The sequence below is a fragment of the Acomys minous genome, assembly GCF_964271855.1.
Source record: "Acomys minous genome assembly, chromosome: 13".
Taxonomy (NCBI): domain Eukaryota; kingdom Metazoa; phylum Chordata; class Mammalia; order Rodentia; family Muridae; genus Acomys; species Acomys minous.
Window position 1 is genome coordinate 51,634,490 of NC_140495.1, and position 4,660 is coordinate 51,639,149.

The 4,660-nt window shown below is 46.0% G+C and overlaps 1 long non-coding RNA gene across 1 annotated transcript; it reads left to right on the forward strand.

Annotated features, from left to right (window-relative positions):
- The first annotated feature begins 2,233 nt into the window (after positions 1-2,233).
- On the forward strand, positions 2,234-4,113 carry LOC311581743. The gene is made up of 2 exons (XR_014773880.1): positions 2,234-2,958; positions 3,392-4,113. It is a non-coding gene; the product is annotated as an uncharacterized lncRNA (long non-coding RNA).
- The last annotated feature ends 547 nt before the right edge of the window (positions 4,114-4,660 follow it).

A 4,660-nucleotide genomic window follows, 5' to 3' on the forward strand; every position in this document is an offset into this window, starting at 1 on the left:
GTAGTAATAAAGTATTGATATAAATTAATATATAATTGCTAATATAAAGTGTATTAAACTGAACTGAATGCTATCCCTCACAGTAATACATGTGGGCAAGAGAAATGGCTCAAATGCTTTATGAAACCCTGTCTGGAGAGGAGCCAATATTTATTGACTCTGTCATAGATGTTAGGAACAGAGCTGGACGCTGCATAAGTGGTCTCACAGGTTCTACAGCGTGTAGGTGGGGGAAATTAAGGCTGTTGAAGGAACTCCCTCAAGAATGCACCATCAGTAGCCAGAGAGGCTGAAAGTTAACCTGGGCTGCTTTTATTTTAAAGGCCATTCTGCTACCGTGTCTCCTTTTCTGAGCTAGCTCTTCCATGGGTCTCCCCAAAGCATTGCTACCTGCTTGGAAAATTCTACCACTAGACTGATGTGGTTGGAAGAAAACGTGAAAGTGGATGAAGGCTTACCTCTGTGAAGCACCAATGAGTGGTATGAGGACATCTATGACTATTCCATGGCTGTATTTTATCTGTGTGTTGTCTGTCCTCCCAACACAGTGCCAGGGCTCCCGGCTCCCTGCCCACCCCACTGAGTGTCCAAACACAAGCACAAGCGAGAGAGGAAATACTGAAGGAAGGCTTACCTGCTGCGGGCAAGCAGTGTGCCGGAGATGGTGGTCCAAACAGCGCCTCACCACGAGGCAAGCAGTAAGCTTTCACTGTGGAATGCATACCTGCTCAGATAGGAAGGACTATTCCATGCATGGAGAACAGTTAAATTCCCATGCATGCTAGATTTGAGGTCATCTACCACATGGCCAAAAAACAGGACCACAGCACCATTAGGTAGAGAATTTAGTATTAAAATAAGGAAAGTTTATCCTAGGTCATCCCCGAAAAAAGGAGTCAGTGGTTTGAGCTGGATACTGGGAAGACTTCACAGGGCAGGTGGTGGAGGAACTTTATTTGAATCAGACGAGCAAGCACACAAACAGCAAGAACAACAAAACCCAGAAGTTAACACTCATTCACAGCGCAGTAGCTTTTCCCCATGCAAGCGCAAGTCATTGTACCTCAAATGCCTGCCTGCCCAGCAGCTAACATCCTGGAGGCATGGCAAGGCTCAGTTGTGGCATGAGGAGATCCTCATCTCTCAACATAACTGGGCCAAGCACTGAATTACAGCACAGGAGACTCAGGCTACCAAGAAGAGACTTGATACCCTATGAGCATATACAGGGGGAGGAGGTCCCCCTCAGGCACAGTCATAAGTGAGGGGAGTAAGGGGAAAATGGGAGGGAGGGAGGAATGGGAGGGTACAAGGGATAGGATAGCCATTGAGATTGTAATATGAATAAATTAATAAAATTTAAAAAAAGAAGAGAGAAGGACAAGTTAGCAAGCTTGTGCTGGCGCCCAACACATGTGCATTCAGCAACATTCGGGGGGGGGGTGGGCAATGGGACAGCAAATGTTAACTTCCTAAGGATGCTTGTGCTTAACTTTCCTTTGTCATCAGATTCAGGTGTTCCTCAGACAGGGAGCTTTGCCATCAGGGTCTTCAGTCTTGGATATTTTATTGGGGCCATTGAGGGATAGGGATGTTTTGCATGCATGTACGTCCTTGTACCTGCCTGGAGCCAGAAGAGGGTGTTATAGCCCCAGGAACTGAAGTTACAGGTTGTTGTAGCTTAGGAGGGCCCTTTAGGGCCACTCATCAGCACAATACCTTCAGAGCCCTTCACACAATAGGGCAGACACCCAACAGAAGAAGAGGAGGAAAAGCACCTAGGTCAGCTGTCCTCCTCATATCTGCAAAGACCATCAAGGTCCAGTGACTTGCCCTTAGGATTCAGACAAACCACTGAACAGAACTGAGAAATGTTCAAGGAAAGACCGCGAATAACATATTTGCTATATGTTCAACACATGTCAGACCTCTTCCTTAAACCTGATTCAGCAGTATCTGTAACAATCATAGAAATCATTCTGTCTTACAGGCATTAGTCTGGCACTTTCCAGGAGCCTTTCCTCACAGAGCCAGCAGATATGCAATGCTGAAGACTGGTTACTCAGGGGACAACTGAGCTGCAAGGTGCCTCTTTTAGTATGGTTTCCAGGTGGAGAATTCTATACTGTCCTAAAATCATGGCCCTTACCAAAGGTAGAAATCTTTGGGAAAGAGTCCCCCAGACTGCCTACAGAATGTTGGCCAAGGCCTGTGATTTCTCCAGCCTGCAATAGTCTCTTTTAAATACATATAATGTTGACTCTTTGCATGTAAACACGTGAGGGGCAGATTAGATTATGAAAACCATTCGGTAGCTTAGTGTCTGCCTCCTAATGGGCATCCTTGCTACTACCTTAACATCTTTTAATTGTACATATTTTTTATATATGTTGCATTTCAACACATGTATACAATGTGTGATGATTAAATCAGAGTAAATGGCATATTTGTTACCAAAATTTTCTTTACTTATTCTCAGCCAGAGTACCCTACTGGACTATGCAGACTACGAAAAGTTATCTCCCTGTCTGGTTGCACTGCCCTGGTGTTTGTTATTACAGCAGAGGTGAGACTCTCTTTTATTTTTAATCCAGAAAGAGAATCCTTCTTATTTTATGAGAATGGGTATTTTACCTGCATGTATATCTGTGTATAACATACATGCCTGGAGCGCTTGGAGGCCACAAGAGGGTGTTAGGTCCCTTGGAATTGGATTTACAGGTTGTTGTGAGGCACCATGTAGGTGTTGGGAATGGAACCCAGTTGTCTGGAAGAGCAGCCAGTGAGCATTCTTAACTTCTGAGCCATCTCTCCAGCACCCACCCCCACCCCCAGGCTAGACTCTCTGTGACATGTTCCACACTCATCAAATGAAGTAGGGCGGCTGCTGCCGGCTTGTGAGAAAGTGCCTTCAACTTACTTTACAGAAGCCTGATCACATTTGACTGGAGGTGACCGGTGAGAGAAACTGAAAGTGAAGATGTCAGGACTTGGTAGCAGCCGGGATAGTTCCCTCTTTTCCGTGTTTGACTTAGAGGCACTGACTCAATGTGTTTATATGGCGAGAGGGAGGGTGGCACGGTGCAGGAGAACGAAACGGAGAGGAGAGCTCTTAGCCAAGCTCTGCGGGTGTTAAATATAAACCCCGAATCAGTGATTGCCTCTCCTGAGACTGGGAAGGAAATGGGTGGGTGGGTGGGTGGGTGGAGGGTGGGCTAGGAGCTGGTAAAATCAAGCCGGAAACCCGAGCCTTCAGATGACACATCCTGGCAGTTACTCCCTCAAAGCTCCTTCCTTCTCCTGAGGGTGGGACCCGTGTGTATTTTCTCTAGGCCAGATATCAAAACCAAAGCCTGGAAAGCCTTTTTGTTTTTCCTTTCCCATAATCCAGGCCTGTACCTTCCACAATGCAGACATCCTTGACCAACAGTAGGATGTACTTACTGGCTGTGAGGACGCTGCCTTCCAAATCACGCAGAAGAAGGAAAAGGGGATGGCAGAGCTAACCACCAACGGCACATCAGCACATCGCAGCTGCCCTGACCATGGCTGTTGTTAGTCTCTCCTCACAGACAGATTTTACTGATCAAACCTGCAGCAGTTTCTGGATTTCTCCTACCACAGAATTGAATCTACTGGACCTTCTTAACCACCTTAACCCTTCCCAAAATAGTTCAGGCTTATAGGTGTGGCTCTGGGTGGAAAGTTTCCCTCGCGTTCTCAGAGCCTGTGGGCTCCTCCTCTGCAGTACCCATCCATCCCCCAAGTATTTATTATTTGCTTCCTAGCAATCGATATAAAAAAATACTCATTTTTTTTTTCAAACACAAAGGCAGCCTGCAGGAAGAGCAGGGCTTGTGCTTTTTTCAGATAGTGTCTTGGTTAAGTGCAGTTGCCAGGGTGGGTTATATCTGGAGCGGGTGTACTTTGGGATGACAAAAGGTGATAACGCTTCAGAGATGTCCTAGCCCCCTTCCCGCCCTTCTGCAAGTGCCGGCTGTACTCCATTTGCAGCAAGCCTACAAAAGAAAAATTTGTAGATGTTTTTAAATACCTAACTGTTCCTAATTGCTGTTCAGAATAAAGGCTGAACTTCTTAAGTGTTCCTCAAAACCTCCTTTGAACCCTGTTTTTAGTATCTCCATTTAAAACCTGAAAATAAAACACGTTTGCATGTGAATGGGTTGCTGTAAACTTGTGGGGCGTCCTTCCCCCGTGGGGGCTGCACTCTGGGACTCCCAGAATCATGCTGTTTGGCTTCTGCACACTTAGCAGGGACCCAGCACATGCTGGTAATGTCTGAAGCTCTGTTTGGATTATGAACAAATGAGATTTTTCTGGCCCAAACCTCAGGAAGCAAACTGTAAGGTCTGTCTTAAGTTGTAAGCAAAGCAGCACTCGCACCATAACAATATTTGTTAGATATTTGGCTCTGTTGTTCAGCTGAGAACAATCTGCCGTGCAGGTCATTGGACAGACACTTCAATAATGGGGTTTAAGACGAGTCCCTTATGCCAACTTCTCCTTCCTGTTCTAATTAAGGACAGGAAGTCTGCTTTTTCCTGCACCAGCCTGGGATGTGACTCCTATATTTGCCAACCCACGGCACCTGGCAGTTCCATTTTCAATGATACCTACCTACCTTGTTTCCCACTAAAGA